Genomic DNA, 20,973 nt, shown 5'->3' with positions numbered 1-20,973 from the left:
CCTGAAGGACCAACGGACTGGGATTCTGGTACTGCAAACTATCTTTCTCACTTGCGATCTTATTGTTTGAACTTTGGAGAGGGGAAATGAGGCTATAGTTGCTTTTGTATTGAGCAGTGCTCCTATGAACTCTAGACTTTGACTTGGTTATAGATTAAATTTTTGGTCGTTTATGGTGATTCCTAGAAAAACACATGTCTGGATCACTTTTTGTCTGGCCATGATAAGCTGATGTCTGGTCGGGGTGGAAATTAGATAGTCATCTAAGTATGGAAACACTCGGAATCCTTGCAGTCTCAGGTGAGCTGCTACTACTGCCATGCATTTGGTGAACACCATGGGGATTATAGTAAGACAAAAGGGCAGAACCCTGAACTGATAATGGCTGGCTCCCAGCCAGAAGCGTAAAAATCTTCTGGATCACCTGTTCATCTCTATGTGATAGTACACATCCTGGAGATCTGTTGAATACATTTAACTGCCCTTTTCCAAAAAAGGAAGAATGGACTGAACCGTGACCATCCAGAACTTGGTCTTTAGAATGGATTTGTTTAAGATGCTGAGATCCAGAATTGGTCTCCATTCCCCTTTTTTCTTTGGCACTAAAAAAATCTTGAGTAAGTTCAAGATTCTATCTGGTCTGGGGGGACGTCTTGGATGACTCTCTTTTTTTAGCAGCTTTTGAATCTGGATTTCTGCTTGTTCCCTCCAACTAGGTGAAACATTGGGGAATTTTCTTGAATTGGGAGGATAAAGGGAAAATGGTATTATATAACCTCTGGAAATGATTTTCTGCACTCAAGTATCTGTTATTTCTAGCCAGGCTCTCTTCATGGACACATGACCCCTGATTGCCTCCAGAGGGGGCAATCAGACCTCCTTTCAGGAGCGCTGAAAAGATTTACCAAAGAATGAATCCCTGGACCCTTGGTTCTGTGGGCCACCTCTGCCACGAGGATGGCATCTTCCATTTGAGCACCCCCCTCTGCCTGTGATGGAACTTCCTTCAGGTGTGTCCTGGAAAGATCCTTGGGATTTTCTGAACTACATTTTCCCACTCCCTTAATGATTCCTTGAAAAAGATCTCTGGGGGGAGAAAAAACATACACCCATGGCAGAAAGGGTCTTTCCGGCCTTCTCACTCCTGGACAAAATGTCTTTTACCTTGGGTACAAAAAGAGATGTGCCATCAAAAGGAGCATTGATGAACAAACAAAGACTTAAATGACTCTACAAAATCACATAAGCACATCCAGGCATGTCTCCTAATGGCAACACCTGAACCCACTGCCCTTGAGGTTCCTTCTGCTACATGAGAAATCAGCCTCATGGAGGAGTGGGATATTGATTTTAGGGTAGCCAACTGAGAGGTGATAGATGCTTTCACCTCTTCAGAAATGGATCCTGAGAGGGTGTCTGATAGCTCCTTAATCAGATCCCTCTGTAGCCTTGTTAAATGTGCCAAATAGTTTCTTGACCTTAAGGCGAAGGTTGCTGAATCATAGACAGGCTTCCCCAGTCTGTCCATTGCCCAAGACTCTTTGTTGGGGGGGATGAATAGAGGATCCTTCTTCCATGAGTTCCTTCTTAGTGGACGCTGCCACGACCATGGCATCAACAGGCAAAACCTTGGACCAAAACTGTTTATCATCTGAAGCTGACATAATTTTATTGAGCTTCCTAGAAATTGGCTGAATGGTTTCTGGATCCTTCCATACCCACCGTGATACCATGTTAATGAGCACATCGGTGGATGGGGCACCTAGGAGGTAGATGGAGCAGTAGTGAATGCCTCCAGGAGTACAGATTCTTCTGACAAAGGATTGCTGGATTTCCAGCCACCTGTCTACTTCAGGATTTCTAAGATGTCTCCGAGTAAGACCTCATCAGGAGGTGACCGTGGAGACCCTTTTTCTTCATCAAAATATTTATCTTTAGTGACAGATTCAGGGGAATCTAAATGTTTCCTCCTACATGCTCTCATCTTAGGCACCTCCTCAGTGGGGGTACTCTGGGAAGGTGTCAGAAGTGAGGATACCCTGATGGGAAACCTGGGGTTTCGATACCAGCTATCCCTGTGAAGTGGATAGCTAAGACTCCAGATGCAGAGATGACACAGATGTACACAGAGGATTCAAGGGAGTAGGCACCATCTCAGTCAAGGGTGCAGTCAAGGCTCTCTCCATGACCACAAAGGCAGACTGCCCTGGGGAGGGATAAGATCCTAGGTCCAAGACAGGATGTTTTGATCCACAATCCCACCCTTCCCCGAAGATAGTCCACTTGAGGCTGAAGTCAGAGCTGAACTGACCATTGCTAAGGCTCCGAGGTGTAGAGACGGCTCCAAAAACTATGGAGTTGAATGTAGCACCTCAGACCTGTCATAGTTGAATCAGCTGTGAGAGCTGTCCTGATTCGACTGAATGGAACAGCTCAGAGCAAGCCTTGGATCTGAGGATAAAGGTATCATTAGATCCAAAGCCAATGGGCCTGGGCGACCCTGATCCGAGGTTTCTGGGACCTTGAAGGTAAGTCAGAGGAGGAACTAATAAAGGAGGAGTAGTGGATGCACACATCTCCTGACTCAATGGGGTAGGAGCTGAAAGGATAACTGGCTGGCTCTGCATCAGAAGGATTCTTCTGACTAACTTCTCCATATTTTTTTCTGTAAGGCTTCTGGAAGAGCTAGTGGATAATCTTGAAGGAGATTTAGATCTCTCAAAAAAAAAAAAAGAGATGTTACCCTGGATGGCACTGGATCTACTGAAGTGAGTATCTAGTCCAGGGTAAAATTTCCACATCCATAATTCTTTTAGTCGGATCTGAGGGGGTCTGATCCATTGTATCTTTAAATTTAATAATTTTCAGATGTGAAGACTGTTACTTTCTATGCTTTTGATCCAAAAAAGCCATTGGATCTGAAGTTTTTGATCTTTTCTTTTTTGGATCCAAGGAATCCAGAAAAGATCTCTTAAGCGACTTATCCGAGGCCTTAGAAGAGGCTGTTGAAGTGCTAGGAGACATTTGAGACATTTTTATTGACTTTTGAGTAGCTCCAGATAGTGCCTCACTGAAGGAGGATGGAAGTAATCCTTTTAAAATAAGCTTATTCTTGCGTTCAGCCAGGGCCCTCAGGTTGAATGCATGACAGATAGAACAGCTTTCTTGAAGGTGGAGGGGCCCAAGACAGTACACACAAAGTGTATGCAAGTCAGAAAGAGGGATTTTCTGACTGCATTTACTACATTTTTAAAGCCCGCCAGGCGTTTCTCCTTTTCTGACATCCTGAAAAAAAAACAAACAGAAACACAACACTAAGGTCAAACACAAGACCAACAACACAGAAAAACTGTAACTATTAAGTGTAACCAACAGTAAAAAAGAAAGAAAATGTAAAGATATATTACATTATATTATATTATAGATGATTTTTTTTCTAAATGAATAGAGAGGGGAGAAAAGAAAAACTACCTACAAAGGTAGTTAAGAGCTATGATAAGTCATAGGAGACAGAAAAGTGGTAAAAGGGGAAAAAGAAATTACTAACGATAGTAATTTATAGAGTATGCTAGTACATGAGTGAAAAGGAACTTGGAAAAACGTCAAAAGTAAAGAATTATTAAATAGAAAAAAAACACTTATCTAAACCACAAATCTTGAGTGTCTATAACCCTGTCTTTTGCTGTGATGTGGCAAAAGAGACCTGAGGTAATTGGGGTTGGTGCATACTTGGTAATGGAGAAGCTCGAGAGTTCTAAGTTGCCACAAGCTTTTGCAATGGCCAAGTCAGATCCAATGGATCGTGTCCAAACCAATCAATTGAGGGCAGAATGAAAACTGACAACATCAGATCCTTGGTTTCATAAGTGGCCAAGATGCTAAAGAATCCAGTGGAGAAGCAGTAATGAGACAGAAGTGTGCTCATCTTTCTCAGGGAAGAGGTAAGGAGAGACTTGCAGAGGCATGCCTGATGCTTGTTTCCAGTGGAGACTGATGGACATGCTGAATGCTACAAGATAATGAGCATGTATGTGGAGATGTAAGGTGTTTACTTTGCCATAGATTGGGTTAGTCCTCATAGAGTGCTACCACTGCATTCCCACAAGTGTCTACTCAACTCAGCATGTCAGGGAGTTGGGGCATAACTCTCAAGTCTAATAGCTTTCTGCACAGTGATGGCCCTATTCTGCCAGGGGTGGCAGACTAGAAGAAACTTGTAAACAATGTTATTTATTTTTCCTATTGCAGACTGTTGGCACCTTTATAAATTATATTTTCAGTCTGCAATATTTGGGTTTCATGTGGCCTAGAAATGTATGACCATTTGTCCTTTAAATAAAAAAGGACAGGAAAGAACAACAAAAGTAAAATGTAACACCCTGTTGCTTCTTAGAATGTCTAAATTGCTTACATATAATTAAGTCATATAAAGGTTTGGAGACAGAAGAGTCAAGGATCAGAAAATGAAATTACAGCGTACTTCAAAGAAACAGCTTGCTAGAGCTGTGAAGGTGAACTGGTATTAACATGCAGTCAATTAACAGATATTATGGGAAACCCTCTGTTCTTCATTTTCTGTTGTCTACCGTGTGGGGATGAACCTTATGAAACTTTTACATTATGAGAAAACTGATTTTACTTTTTCTGTGGAACAACAGTGATGAACAAAAATATATAATTATACTTGGGACTAGAACCAGGGAGCAACCTTAATCTAACTGAAGATATTGAGGTGACCTTGTAAGTTCATTATCTGCAATTTCTGTCATTTATCTTTGAGAAATGTAGGGCAGGATTCAAAAACAGGCCAAAGCACAACCTGCAAATGGAAGGCCTTGACACATGTGGTAAGCTTGCAGCTAAAAGGGCATTTTAACTCAATCGCAGAAATCAGTGATTCGGAGATACATTAGCCACAAAGAGAAAGACCTCATTATCAGGTAATTTGCATGTCTCTGAATTGCCTAGTGATTGCCACAAGTGCTATGAGATCTTTTTCTGCTGCTCTTGCAGTAATCAATAAATGCTGGTGGCCAGTTCATAGGTTCATAGGTTCATACTAGGCTATCTGCCCGAGGGCATTTACAAGCCTAGCCCATAGTTTCGCCACCCCTTTAGTATGGGGAACTATACCCATTATTTTGCTGTGCCTCTGTCGAGCAGTGACACTGAGGTAATCCCTGGGGTATATCTGCGATCTCCCATCCATTGGTCAAGATTTCTCTTGAACAAGGCCAGCGAGGTGCTCTGCCTCACATATACCGGGATTTTATTCCACAGCATAGGGAGTCTTTGGGTGATGAATCTATCCCTCCAGCATGTCCTATTAATAGCCGTGTCGAGGTTTAAGTCTCCCGCCCTTGTGGCTCTGACGGATCTAGATTTTTTGAGGTGAAGCATATTCTTCAAATCTGGGTTTGACATGGCCTTGTATGTTAGGCAAAGGTCACCTCTGAGCAAGCGACTGAATAGAGCTGGAGTTCTTTCAGTCGGGCAGCATAGGACAGATGTTTGAGACCCTTTATCCTTTTGGTGAGGAACTTTGTGGCCTCTCCAGCTGCTGCAAGTGTCGGGTCAGATACATTCCGAATGGGGCATTGTACTCAATCATTGGTCTGATGAGTGATGAGTATAGGGAGACTATGACTTGATCTAGATGAGAATCCCTTCATGATAAGGTGGGCAATGTAGAAGGTCTTCCTAACTACTTTAGCTACATGGGTGTCGAATGACAGACTACTATCAACCTGGGTCCCCAGGTCCCTGATAACTTCTTCTGTGCTCAGTGGATTGCCACCTATTTGGTAGCTAGGGGTAACCTTGTTTTTCCCGAAGGGTATGACTATGCATTTTTGGCATTTAACTTTAGGCCATGGCTCTGGCACCAGTTATCCGTTTCTGTGAGACCCTTCTGAAGGATATCTGTGTCAGATGTGTTTTCTACTATGGCCCAGTTTGCAGTCATCTGCAAACTTTGTCAGCCATAACCCTCCTGTGTTTGTTTGTACTTGGAAAAGTAGATGCCAAACAAGAGTGGGCCCAGGACTGAGCCCTGTGGTACACCACTTGTGACAGGCTTTGAGTCTGACATGGCGCCAGCAACTCTGACCCTGTGGGTTCTGTCACTCAGCCAGTTTGCAACCCATCTTGTGATGTATGGGTTAACATTTAAGCTGATGAGTTTTCAATGATACCCGAGTGGGGTATTGTATCGAAGGCCTTCGCCAGATCGAGGTAGGCTGTATGGACTGCCTTTCCCTCATCAATGGCTTTGGTGACTGTTTGAAAAAGTCAACCAAGTTTAGAAGGCATGATCTGCCTTTGACAAAGCCAAACTGGGATGGATCCAAAGTCTGCAAATTCCTATGTCTTTATTTATGAGGTCCATTATGATCCTCTCCATGGCTTTGCAGATAAGGCTTGTCAAGCTAATGGGCGGTAATTTCCAGGGTCGGTGGAGGCACCGCCTTTGTGAAGTGGGACCACAGTTGCAGTGCGCCACTCCTGGAGTGCGTATCCAGAGGTAAGACTATGATTAAACAGCTGTCCTAGCTGTGGGTTTAATTCCTCGTTGAGTTCGTGGAGCACACAGCCGGGGACACCATCAGGTCCCATGGATGCTATGTTTTTTGCTTTGGAGAGAGCAGTTCTCACTTGGGCGTTGGAGATGTTTGGGGGCTGCAAGGTATAGATATCTCTCCTTTTGGGGAGAGAAGTTTGCACTTGAACCTGTCAGCCAGTATGTTGGCAATGTCTGTAGGATCAGTAATCTTCACATCATTTTGAACTAGTTCTGAGCATATCTGCGAGTTTCCTCCCAGGTTTCTAACATAGCTAAAGAAGGCCTTATGATTGTCTTTTGAGTCTTTAGCTATTTTTCTCTCAAAATTTGCTTTGGATGATTTTATGAGAGCTCTTAGTTTTTTACTTATAGTGATCAAGGGTGTCTTACCTTTTAAGGATTTTGCTCTATCTTGTAGTAGCTTCCTCCTTTTGTTGTAGAGTTTGTTTATGGCTGGGGTCCACCAGACTGGACGCTTGCCTTTGGTACAAAGAGTCTTTGTTTTGCTTGGGATTGCCTTATCCATGCAGTCCTGCAGGTGCTGGTAAAAGGCATTTGTAAGTGATTCAGCGGCTTGAGTACTGTTTTCCGCCATTTCGGGGCCTTAAAGGAGACCACACTAGTCTTTAGAAGTGTGAAGTCGGCTTTCGAGAAGTTCTTTACTGTGGTCTTTTTTACTTCAGGTGGGGGTGGGATGAGGACCTTCAGCGAGATTAGTTTGTGATCTGATCTCACCAGTGAGGGGTATACTTCCGGTGTTGAACATTGTGCTCCCATGTTCGTGATGATGAGATCAAGTATGTTTTGTCCTCTTGTGGGGATGGTGACTAGTTGTTCCATGGCATTTGAGTTTATGAATTCCAGGAACTTTTGGGCTAGGGTGTTTGGGCTTGAGTAGTGTTCCCAGTCTATATTAGGGTAATTGAAGTCACCTAGTATGATGGTGTTTGGTGATACATTTATCCCCTCTAGTGTTTTCAGGAAGGCCATGTGAGGTTCCTGAGTTTGTGAGGGTGGCCTGTAACATGCTACAATTTGCAGAGCAGTCTTGCCTATGGTTAATTGCACCTGGATGGTCTCCGATGCATCGTGCGTTGCCACCAGTCTTGAGGTGTGGGTGTCCTTGATGAATATGGATACCCCCCTCCTTTCTTGGTATTTTCCGGATTTTGGGGCCGGAACGCATGATAAGAGGTAAAACCTGATAGTGCTGGGGTGCTCTCAGGAGCCTTGAACCAGGTTTCTGTCACTGCACAGACATCGATGTTCTCCATACTGAGAAGGGCCTCGAGTCGTGCATTTTGAGATTTAGACTTCTGGCATTGAGCAGCATTACCCTTAGTTTTTTTCTCCATTTTTGTGTTCTAGCGTGGTAGTTTTAGCATTTGAGCCTTCCCTAAAAAGGCACTATGGGGTGGCAAGAGCCTTTGCCAATATCCGGAATCCCAGGGGTGACAGGTGCAAGCCGTCCCTTGCGAAGCAGCGTGGCTTGTCCAGCATGTCATCCCAGGCAGACAGACATTGGATCCCCTTTGAATGACACCAGAGTTTAAGAAAATTGTTAAAGCTGATCATCTTATCTCTGTATTGTGGCATCATTCTTGGTGAAGGTAGGATACTGCTCAAGGTCAGGGTCATACCTGCCTGGGCTACATAATCAGAGAGCTCCTCAATGTCTCTTTTCATACACCAGCGTGGACAATGACTGAGTCGTATTTGTACCTGCTGTTGAGAGACCTGAGTGCTTGCATTATGTGCGACAGGCAGCTTACTGTGACCTTCTCCTTACTCAGTCTGGTGGCGGGACGTCAGTGTGTCTGACTATGGAGTCACCAATGACTAGTGTGTCTGGCATTGTGTTTGGGGCTGTGACTGTTTGACACTCTGACTGTGAGGTCTATGTGTTGCAGGTGTTGTGTTCTGAGGTGGTGGTTGTTTGGGTGTCTGCTTTGGTGGCCTCTGCTGTTTTGGTAGATTTTTGATCAGAGCCGAGTATGTCTTTGTGTGTTTATGTGTATGATTTGAGGTTGTGATGGTACTATGTGAGACTGGGTCTATAGTGTGTGGTAACCTTCTCCTCCTGTCTGGTCTTGCCAGTCCTATGTTGAGAGAGCTCAGCCTCCAGTTTGGCCGTATAGTTGCATCTCTCGCATGTATTTGTGTTTTGTGGGAGGAGGAGAGGGTTGTCTGTGTACATGAGGCAGTTGTAACATTGCCTCAATATTCCCAGGTTCACCAGCTGAGCAGGAGAGGACACTAGCAACTGATCCCTCGACATGCTAGAAGGACTAGACAAAAAACTTTAAAAGAGATTCCGGGGTGACCGAGAAATGGGGGTTTGCCTTTTGGGGTGCTATCTATAAGAGTGCCGTATCAAGGTAATAAGTACTGTAGGAGCAAGTGCTAGGTTTAACAGATAGAGAAAAGTCTACTTGGAGTCAAGTAGAGATGATCAGGTATTAGAGAAAGTGCTAGTAACAGGGATGCTTAAAGGTAAGATTGAAAAGAATGCACTCTGCAGTGTGCACTAGAGAAGTTAGATATGAAAGTAGGTAACTTGAGTTTTACCTGTTTAAAAAGTTAAGGTTTAGTGGAGAGTTACTATTTTTAAAACAGCAAGATGGTCTGAATGGTTACTTTTGTATTTTGGTACTATGAAATACTGTAGGATGGCCAATAAATTTAAATAATTGAAGGGTGGGATTTCAAAAGTGATGGTTTTGTGATTACTCACATAAGCCAGTGAAAGTAGAGAGAAATGAGATATATGGTCAGATTAACATAAGAGGCGGGCAACTAGAAAGACAGTGGTATTTAACAAGACAACTTAAATGAGTGGGAAAAAATTCTGCCTGACTCAGAACAGAGAGAGCTGTCGTCTCTTTTGAAGTTTTAATATGCTGTTAAAACAGAATGCAAGCAAAACACAAGGTAAAGAAAACAAACTACAGTATTCAAAATATAGAAAGGCAATACAGAAATACAAAAAAATAACAGCAAACTAACCTTTCCTTCACAGCAAAGTGTAGCAGAGTCTGGATGAGCTACACAGCCATCCACCTCATTCATTCCCAAGTGCATGCACATACATCCAAACACACACACACACACACACACACACACACACACACACACATATACAAACACACAGTCACACTGTCATACCTCTTACCTATTCTTGAGTTTAGAGAATGTGAATGTCTCTAACTTGTAATTTTCTCTTGTAAACCACAAATGATTACAGTTATTGAATAATACCAGACATTAGAGTTTCAGTGTTCATATTGTTTAGTAAATGCATCCTGATCCAAGATCTGGTTCTCTGTTAACTTTAAATAGATTAGAGTAATATCTAGAAGACTCCCTAGAGTCATCTAATGTTCCCTCATCTTTGTCCAGGAGTATTGATCACAGCCCTTGTTAAGTCATAAATGAGTACAGTCAGTCAGTAATTCCAGTCATTAGAGTTTCATAATTTTTTGTGTCCTTAAAACTCTTTGAATTGTAAAACCTGAGTTCTTTTAACTTCTTAGGTGGACTTGGGGAAATAGTAAAGAGTGTCCCTGGATTCTTTTGTCTCCAGCCAAAGTATTACAACAATTGCTTGTTGGTCAAAGGGAGTTTAGAGGTATGACACACACACACACACACACACACACACACACACACACACACACACACACACACACACACACACTACATTGAACACCCCTCCATCCAATCTCACGGGCACAGTCACCCTTTTACCCACACACACACACACACACACACACACACACACACACACACACACACACACACACACACACACACGTATCCTCTAGTTTCCCCATTGTGACCACACAGGCAGACATATACTCATCTTGTGTGCACATACACATACTTACTTTACACCACTCTACCTCCACATACACTCACACAAGCAACTACAAACATACACATATGCACACACATGTAAACACTGCCTATCCTTTAATCTCCCTAGCACTTACCTCTAATGCAGTCTGTCATATTGAGAGCAATGGATGGCCATGAACTTTTGGTGAGAATTTGTGCCAAGTGGATCTATGAATCACTCAGCTGTGTAAAGCACTTAGCATAGGCATATATGGAGAGAGCACATGGCTAATTAACACACATTACTCCCCTGGAATGCATTTACAGTAAGTCAGAGACAGCCCCCAGTACACTACACCTCTACCACTGTGCCTTACCTTGAAGGACTATTTGTGAATCAGAAATGGCTACTGCCGGAGGTAAAAAGAACTTACACTGGTGGTGGTAATGTTTCTGAATCCCAGCCTTTGAACATTAAGAGTTTAGTTCTCTTTAAGGTAGAGGCAGTTAATTTTTTGATATAGCTTAGATGTCTTCTTTAAGAATTCTTGTCTGTGTAACTCTTAACTCTTGTTTTTTATTCTGTGTGTGATGTCTTAACCTCTGCATATTTGCTTTGCAGCAGCAAGTTTATTAAGTAATATTTTATTTATTCACTTTTGCACTCTTGTGGCCAGTTTTTATCATTTATATATGTAGCAATATTTATCGTCTGAGAACAGAATTATTATTATTGACTACTGCAGGTTAGCAAACTGTGGCTTCTGCTTCCATGTAGCTAGCTCACTTAAGCCCGATATCAATAAAAGATATTAATTTTTATATATTGCTTTTTTGCTAAACGAAGACCAGCAAGTAGCTTGTATATTTGGCTTCTAGCCATATCCAGAATGATGTCAGTACTACCATGCTAGGATGAAAGTTGTGGGAAATTGAAAAAAATCTGCCAGCCTTCCATTTGAAGTGTGTGTGTGTGTGTGTGTGTGTGTGTGTGTGTGTGTGTGTGTGTGTGTGTGTGTGTGTGTGTGTGTGTGCAAATAATATTTGCCTTCAAAGCAGGTACCATGGGTAAGAGGCAGTGGAAAACACTGTGCTTCACAGGGACAGTGCTGAGAAAGGAGCCTGGGGTGCTAAACCAAAAACTCAGCTTTTTAAAGAAATTAGAGTGCAGTGTTATTGTGGTTCTGGGTAATGGAAGCCTATACCCAAGGCAGCACTGCATTTTCCCTCTATGCTAATGGGGCCAAATTGCATTTGATAACTTGGCTACTGAATTACACATTTATGTACTTTCTTTTATTTTTAAGTTGTATACCACACATTAGACTGATTTAGGGCAGTGGAACAGACCCAAGGGGCCTTAGCTCCAGTCCATCAGCCATCTCATACTGGTGGTAGTGACAGACTGCTTGTAGCATTTAGATTGGTAGTGGTGGACTTCACACCTCATTGGTGTCAGCTAGTTGTCACCACATTTTGGTGGCAACAGCAGGATATGGAAGTGAACTTTTCAGCCAAAAATAGTACTGTTTCCAAAGATGTGTATAAACCCTCTCAGCCAAAATGTAAAATATGCAAAAGTTTTATTGTGTACAGCAGTTATTTTATTGTTTTCCTCAGTTTAGTTTGTAAACGGGCATAAAATTAGCTCTTCTAACAGCTATGCTAAAACATCAGTGATGCAGCTGCCAAATGAGTGCAAAACAAATCAAAACAATCCAGTGTGCTAATATGTCCAGTGAGGAGATGGTGTCAGTCTTATGTGCAACAGAAATGTAGCCTGGATACAGTGCAGCAGGTGTGCAGGAGGCAGACAAAGGACAATCTTCCATTCAGTGAGAATCTCAAAGATCAATTCGTTAGACAGGTACTTAAGATGAGGAGTCTAGAACTGGAAGTAGCTGAGCAAATACAATGGCTGAAGGCAAAAAGAGCAGCGACAAGCTGAGGAGAGAGGGAAGCAGCCCCAGATTGAGGATGTGGTCATCCTTCACCAGAGGCATGTGAGACATGGGGAGAGAAAGCCACACCCCAGTATTCCAGGTCAGTTCAAAACCTTTTCCTTATTACAAAGAGGAAGAGGATTTTTTATATATTTACAGTGGATATAACAAGTTTACACAACCCTGTTAACAGAGCAGGTTTTTGTGATATAAAACAATGAGACCACAATAAATCATTTCAAAACATTTCCCACCTTTAATGTGACCTATAGCCTGTACAATTCAATTGAAAAACAAACAAATCTGTTAGGGGAAAAAGTATAAAAAATAAAAAACTTACAATAAGCTGGTTGCATAAGTCTGCACACCCTTAAACTATTACTTTGTTGAAGCACATTATGATTTAATTACAGCCTTCAGTCTTCTTGGTTACACACTTGCCATCAATTAAAGAGACGCTGATTAACCCAAATAAAGTTCAGCTGTCCTAGTAGGATTTTCCTGACATCTACTCAGTTGCCTGCTACAGCAAAAAAATATACTTTGCAGAGAGCTTACAGAGCATCAAAGGGATCTTATTGTGGAAAGGTATCAGTTAGGAGAAGGGCACAAAAAAATGTCCACAGCATTGGATATACCATGGAACACAGTGAAGACAGTCATCAAAAAGTGGAGAAAATATGGGACAACAGTGATGTTGGAAAGAACTGGACGTCCTTCCAACAGTGATGAAAAGACAAGATGAAAACTGGTCAGGGAGGCTGCCAAGAGACCTACAGCACCACTGAAGGAGCTGCAGGAATTTCTGGCAAATACTGGTTGTGTAATACATGTGACAACAGTCTCCCGTATTCTCCATATGTTTGGGCTATGGGGTAGGGTTCAAGACGGAAGCCTTTTCTTACACAGAAAACCATCCAGGTCTGGCTAAAATTTGCAAAACAATACATCAAGTCTTCCAAAAGCATGTTGGAAAAAGTGTTATGGTCTGATGAGACCAAGGTTGAACCTTTTGGCCACAATTCCAAAAGGTACATTTAGCGCAAAAACAACACTTTGCATCACCAAAAGAACACCATCCTCACGGTGAAGCATGGTGGTGGCAGTATCATGCTTTGGGGTTGCTTTTCTGGAACTGTGGCTGTAGTCAAGGTGGAGGGAATTATGAACAGTTCCAAATACCAGTCACTTTCGGTCCAAAACCTTTGGGTGTCTGCTAGAAAGCTGAAGATGAAGTGGAATTTCACCTTTCAACACAACAATGACCCCAAGCATACATAAAAATCAAGAAAAATAATGGCTTTACCAGAAGAAAATTAAAGTTTTGGAATGGCCTAGCCAGAGTCCAGATCTAAATCCAATAGAAAATCTGTCGGGTGACCTGAAGAGGGCTGTGCACAAGAGATGCCCTTGCAATGACAGATTTGGAGCGCTTTTGCAAGGAAGAGTGGGCAAATATTGTCAAGTCAAGATGTGCCATGCTAACAGACTCCTACCCAAGAAGACTGAATGCTGTAATTAAATCAAAAGGTGCTTCAACAAATTATTAGTTTGTGTGCACACTTATGCAACCAGCTTATTGTACGTTTTTTATTTTTTATATTTTTCCCCTAACAGATTTGTTTTTCAATTGAATTGTACAGGTTATAGGTTACATTAAAGGTGGGAAAAGTTTTGAAATTATTTATTGTAGTCTTGTTTTTTTATATCACAAAAACCTGACATTTTAACAGGGGTGTGTAAACTTTTTAAATCCACTGTATATGGGCATTTGAAAGGGTGTGTCATCAACCTCAAGTTGACATTGGGCAGTGGGTGAGGTGTTTAACTTTTAGTTATGTACTTACCATAACTTTAGATGTATGGGATCCATCTTGCCTACATTCTCTACAGATGGGTTCGGAGCCGATCCTCGGCTCCGGCTCGGCACGCTATACAATAGAACGCAGTCTCTTATTGGCTGAGTCACCTCATATCCCAGGATGCACCACTACTGCTTCCCCAGATCTTGTTTGTCCGCACACATGCACACACACATAGACTGTTGTTATAACATTGCTAGGTGTTTCAAGAGAGGAAACAGTTGAACTCGAACCGTCCGGTCTCTTCTGGTCTCCAAGGCAGGGGGAAGGAGGGTGGTTTATTAGGAATGTAGGCAAGATGGATCCCATACATCTAAAGTTATGGTAAGTACATAACTAAAAGATGTAATGTGATCCTATCTCACCTACATTCTCTACAGATGGGACAGCGTCCCTAGCACCTAATTCCTGGGTGGCTCACTGGAAAACGGTCCGGAGAACCGTGGAACCGAAGGAAGCTTGACCCCTAGATGCCACATCCAATTTGTAGTGAGAAATAAAGGTATGTTGAGAAGACCACGTAGCAGCTGCACAGATGTCATTAATAGAGAGCTTGGAATGAAAGGCTGCCAAAGTGGCCATAGCCCTGGTAGAATGAGCTTTCACTGGAACTGTAAGCTCCTTATTTGAAATGTGATAAATATGACTGATACAGTCTCTGATCCATTTGGCAATAGTGACTTTCGTGACGGCTTTTCCCAACTTACTGTCCGAAAAGGAAACAAACAATTGATCTGATTTTCGTGCTTGGTGTGTCCTATCCAAATAGAAACGTAATTGTCTGTGTACATCTAAGCTGTGAAAGGTATACTCAGCTCTGTTTGAACACTTAGGGAAAAAAAACGGTAATTCCAGGGATTGTTGCAAACAAAAGTTAGAACAAACCTTTGGTATAAAGGATGGGTTTGGTCTAAGAGATACTCTATCCTTGTGAAATACCAGGTATGGTGGTTTGACACATAAGGCTTGAAGTTCTGAAACTCGCCTGGCTGATGTAATAGCAACTAGAAGGGCAGTCTTCCAAGAAAGAAATTTTAAGTCACAGGTTGCTGCCGGCTCAAAGGGAGGTGCGGTTAACGCAACTAAGACTACGTTAAGGTCCCACGGTGGTGCGGGATGAGATATAGGGGGCCGTAGAAGCCAAGCTCCTTTAATAAAAGCTTTACACAACTTGTTGCTCATTAAAGGTGGTTCTACGCTCTCGTGAAAATTGGAAATAGCCGCCAATTGAACTTTGATGGTAGACACCGAACAACCCTGGTTGAACAGGGAAGTTAAAAACTTCAGAACCTCTGACACCGAGGCTGTCATAGGGTCTAATCCTCAGAGTTGGGCCCAAATAGCAGACCTCTTCCATTTACTGCTATACATCTTTTTAGTAGAAGCCTTGTGGGCCGGGGACAAAATATGCATGACTTCAGGGTCGAAAGAATGGCTCCTAACTATGGTCGGAAGAGGAGTAGCCAAGCTGCTAGCTTCAATGAGTGGAGGGACTGATGGAGCTGTCCTGACTGATGCGTCAAGAGGTCCGGAACTTGGTCCAGGAACCAGGGACCCTCCAATGCATACTTGTGAAGAAAGGGGAACCAGACTTGACGAGGCCAGTATGGAGCAATTAGAATCATTTTGCTTTCCAAGCGATTCACCTTCTGAATTACCTTGGGAAGAAGAGGAACCGGTGGAAAAGCGTATAGCAGACTGGGGGGCCCAAGTTTGGACTAGAGCATCCTTGGGGATCTCCCCCGGAACTGGAGTGAGAGAGAAGAACTGCTGGCATTTTGCATTGAGGGGAGTAGCGAAAAGATTGCAACATGGGGTTCCCCATCTCGTGAAAATCTGTTACCACTTTGTCGTTCAAGGACCATTTGTGAGGGGAGAGAATAGTCCTGCTCAGTCTGTCGGCTATCACATTGGATCTCCTCGGAATGTGTGTTGCCACTAACAAACGTTTGGTAGCAATCGCCCAATCCCATACCTTCATGGCCTCTCTGCAAAGGGGGTAAGACCTGGTCCCTCCTTGCTTGTTCAAGTACCAGACTACAGACATGTTGTCGGACTGAATGGCAATCGTACCCTGGGGGAGGTGATCGTGCAGTGCTTGCAGCGTTAACAGCACCGCCCTCATTTCCAGGATGTTGATGTGGAGAAGACTCTCGTCGGGGTGCCACGTGCCTTGGACCGACCTGTCCAGATAATGTCCCCCCCACCCTGTCTGGGAGGCATCCGTAGTCAACGTGGCCGAGGGGGATGGGGGGACGAAGGGTCGCCCCTGATCCAGGTTGGAGGAAAGAAGCCACCAACGAAGATCCTGTTTGCACGTCTCTGTGATCAATATGTGGTGACTGAGGGGGAGGTCTTGATAAGACCACTGAACTGAGAGAAGCCACTGGAGTATCCCCATATGCAACCTTGCCAAGGGGACGAGAAGAATGGTGGCTGACATGGAACCTAACAGCTGCAGGACCATTCTTGCTGGAGCGCGACGTCTGAGGAGTAGCGCCCGAACCTGAGACTGTAATGTTGCTATCCTTTCCGCAGGAAGATAGACTCGCATCTGCCTTGAGTCTATTTCTGCACCAATAAACAGAATACGCTGTGATGGCAGCAATACGGATTTTGTCCAATTGAAGGTGATTCCTAAGGAGTTGCCTAGGGAGATAGTGGCTGCTAGAGTTTTGAAGAGTAGATGCCTGGAAGTGGCAGTTAGGAGCCAGTCGTCTAGGTATGGAAACACCTGGAATCCTAGACTTCTCAGGTGAGCAGTCACCACTGTCAAACATTTGGTGAACACCCTGGGGGCTGTGGTGAGACCAAAGGGCAGTGCACGGAACTGGAAATGACTGTCTCCTAGGCTGAAGCGCAAGTGTTTCCTTGACGCCTGATCTATCAGAATGTGATAATAGGCGTCTTTGAGATCTATGGAGCACATCCAAACACCTTTCTCCAAAAGTGGGAGAATGGATTGCAAGGTGACCATCCGGAATTTGGACTTTTTCACTGATCGGTTTAACTTGCTGAGATCCAAAATGGGCCTCAAGTCCCCGGTCTTTTTTGGTACCAAAAAGAATCTTGAGTAAGTCCCTGATCCGGCCTGATCTGCGGGGACAGGTTGGATGACTCCTTTTTGAAGCAGCTTCGATATTTCGCTGGCTGCCAGATCCCGTTGACTGGGTGGTGGGTCCGGGATTCTTTGGGATGGTGGGGGGGGGGTAGAAAGAAGGGAATAGTGTAACCTCCGGCGATGATTCGGAGCACCCATTGGTCCTGAGTGATACTTTCCCAGGCCTTTAGGTGCCTCGAAAAACGACCCCGACTGGCTCCGGAGCTGCACAGTCGGGCACTCCTTCAGGGATGCTGGAAGGAGGAGGAGCCACGGAAGGACTCGCGGTCTCCAGTGTTGCGGGGGCCTCCCCCGCCTCTGGGACGGCGTCTCCCTGAAAAATTTCCCCCTCCTCTGCCTCTAGAAGGGGAATCGCTCTGCTGCGGCAGTAAGGCTTTGACACTTACGGAACCACATTTTCCCTCCTCTTCGAGCCTTGGGATAAGGTCTGAAGGGAGTGCAAAAAAGGGCCCCTACGGCAGTTAAAGTCTTACCCTCCTGTTCGCAGCGAGTCAAAGTGTCCTTTACCTTGGGTCCAAACAGAGAGGACCCATCGAAGGCGTCGGCAAAGGAAGACTTAAAGGCCTCCGCAAAGTGACACAGGCGTAGCCAGGCTTGTCTCCGTAGAGCAACACCTGTTCCCGCCGCTCTGCTCGCTCCTTCGGCTGCATACGAAATGAGCCTCATGGACGAGTTAGATAACGAGGACAGGGTAGCCAGCTGGGAGTTAACCGTCTGGGCTAACTGCTCAGGTAAGTTACCGGAGAGGGTATCCGAAAGCTCCTTGACCAGATCCCTCTGCAGTCTCGTGAAATGCGTCAAGTAGTTCAGAGACCTTAATGTAAAGGTTGCTGAAGTAAGGGTGCGCTTTCCGTACCGATCCATGCTCCTAGACTCCTTATTAGGAGGATGGACGGACGTTGAAGCCTCTGCCACATCTTGCTGGGTGGCAGATGCCACCACCAAGGCATCTGCAGCCACACCTTTGGAAAGAAAGTCCTTATCAGGGGATGCCAAAAGGAATTTATTGGGGCGAGCTGGCACCGGTTCAACAGAGTCCAGGTGTTCCCACGCCCTTCGAGAGATCAAATCCAGAAGCTCATCGAAGGGCGGAGACACCCAAGAGGCAGAGGGCTGAGCCCCGAAGGCCTTGAGGAACACCGACTCCTCAGCAGAAGGGGGTTTGGACTGCCAGTCGCCTCGTTGCTTAAGGATCTCCAAGATGTCCGCAAAGGAGACATCATCCGAGGACGACTTGGGGGACCCTTCCGCATCATCAAGGTCGGTATCCGAGGTGAGGGACTCATCAAGGGAGTCGATGTGCTTCCTCTTGCACTGTTTCTTCCTCGGAGGCTCCTCTGAAGACGTTTCGGAGGGACCTCCAGGAAGAAGGGAACCCCCGATGGGGGTAACCTCAGGCCCACGGGCTCCGCTGTCGTGAGACAGGGGGATTGCAAAGGAGCCAGTCTCCGTGCCAAGGGAAGGCGGTGGTGAGACGGTAGAAGTGGCCAGAGAGGATTTGGTTAAGGCACTCCTCATGGCCTTGAAGACGGGACCCCCAGAGTCCTGGGATGGTTCAACCCCCAAGGTCACAACAGCAGCCGGAACTCCCGCCGCTGACGCACCGAGAGGGAGGCTCGGAACCGAAAGGATCAGTCCTGAAGCGTCCCCCCCGGGGCCGACTGAGGAGGTCCACATACCGAACCCCGACCCGAAGGGCGGGGTTGGAGTTAGGGTCGGAACCGACCCGATAACCTCCACCGGCTCCACCAACACCGACTCCAACGGCGCCAAAGCTGTTGGAGGAGGACCCGAGATAGCAGGGTGGGAAATCGGCTCCGGAGCCGACTGGGCTGGAGCCGAGACCAACTTTTGAAAGACCGGAGACTGAAAAAGCCTTTGAAGCACCCTGTCTACATCCGAATCAGACATCCTCGATGACCGAGAAGAGACCGACCGGGTCCGAGTCGACTTCTCTGCCGGCTCCGAAAGACTGGGGGACCGGCTCCGAATGGTTTCGAGAAGTATCGGCGCCGAGGTAGGTTCCACTACCACTGCAATTTCCCTCGGAGCCGATGGGGACTTCGGCACCGAGGGGGAAGAGTCTGAGCGGGCAACCTTCATCGGCTCCGAAGGCAGTGGAGCCGATGGAGATGACTCGCCTCTCGATGCCCGAGCTCTCGACTCCGAAGCCAGAGGAGTCGAGGCTGGAGACATCGAGGCAGACCGTTCCGCCCTCGGCTCCGAAGTCTGTGGAGCCGACGGAGAAGCCTGCCTTGACTTTTTAGCTGCCGGCTCCGACGGGCTGGTCGGAGCCAAAGATTTTTTCTTCCTCGAAGGGGAAAAAGACGAAGATAGGGCTTCCTCAAAGGAAGGGGTAATGAGCCCTTTCAAGATCAATTTATTTTTCCTCTCTTGTAGCACGCGAGAGTAAAAAGCGTGGCAAATGCTAGAGGATTCCTGGAGGTGCTTTGGGCCCAAACAATAAACACACAAGGAATGATCGTTCGTAATGGACATTTTATAGTTGCACTTCGAACATTTTTTGAAACCCGATGGTCTATGTTCCTTCGACATCGTAAATACACAGTAACTTCAAAAATACACAAAAAACTATACAACTACAACTCTAACAGAAAGAGTGCGTGATAGGGCAAAGCCCCTCTGACTCGACAAAAACACTTGCCCAAAAAAATACAATTTCACCACAAAAATCACCTAATACACAATCACACACAACAAGTAGCTGTTACAACAGCTTTTGGGTCAGTTTTAGTAGAAATTTTGACAGAAACTTTTTGTCACAAGAGGTACTTAGCCAAGTCCGAGACCACGTCTATGCTGTAGAAGCGGCAAACGAGATCTGGGGAAGCAGTAGTGGTGCATCCTGGGATATGAGGTGACTCCGCCAATAAGAGACTGCGTTCTATTGTGTAGCGTGCCGATCCTCGGCTCCGAACCCATCTGTAGAGAATGTAGGCGAGATAGGATCACATTACATCTACTTTTCTTACATCTAAAGCAAGGCATGCAGTTTCTAAACATAAGTAATGCAGAACCTTAAATTAAGCTAAAGTCCACTGATGCAGAGTGGGGTACAGTGATCTCAGGAAGCAGCAAGCAGTTCTAGTACAACAGTGGTGAGTTATCAGGAGACACCAGCTGTACTCAGTTCATAGGTAAATGCAAAGTTATTAGTTTACAGACCATTACAAGCATAGCCAGTAACCAGAGATCAGAATCAAACTCTGTACCTTTTATCTGAGAGGTAAAGTCCTTGACCATTATGCAAATCCCACCCCCTCCCTCCCTTTACATTTGTAGTGAGAAAAGAAGCTGCTGCGAAGAGGGGCACAGCCTGAAATGTGACCACAGTCAAGCATGCAGTGGTCAAAGAGGAGCAATACTTGCCTGGGCAGTCCAGTTAGGGCCTTAGGAGGAAACTCTGTGTTTGATGATATTCTTGCAGATGTCCTAATAGGAAATGACTTTGGCAATGCAGTATCTTGTGCGCATGCTGTTACACACAGCCAGCCATGGAGGCAATCTTGTGGTGAAGGTAGTAGAAAAGATCAGCCGTGGCCCACACTTCCATGCAGGGCTGATAAGATAGCTACTTCAGGGAGGAGCTTTCAGTAGCAATGAACCAATGTCTAAGCAACAGCAGGG

Source organism: Protopterus annectens, chromosome 8.part0 (assembly GCF_019279795.1).
Source record: "Protopterus annectens isolate FY-2018-M chromosome 8.part0, PAN1.0, whole genome shotgun sequence".
NCBI classification, from domain to species: Eukaryota; Metazoa; Chordata; order Ceratodontiformes; family Protopteridae; genus Protopterus; species Protopterus annectens.
This window is presented reverse-complemented; position numbering follows the sequence as displayed.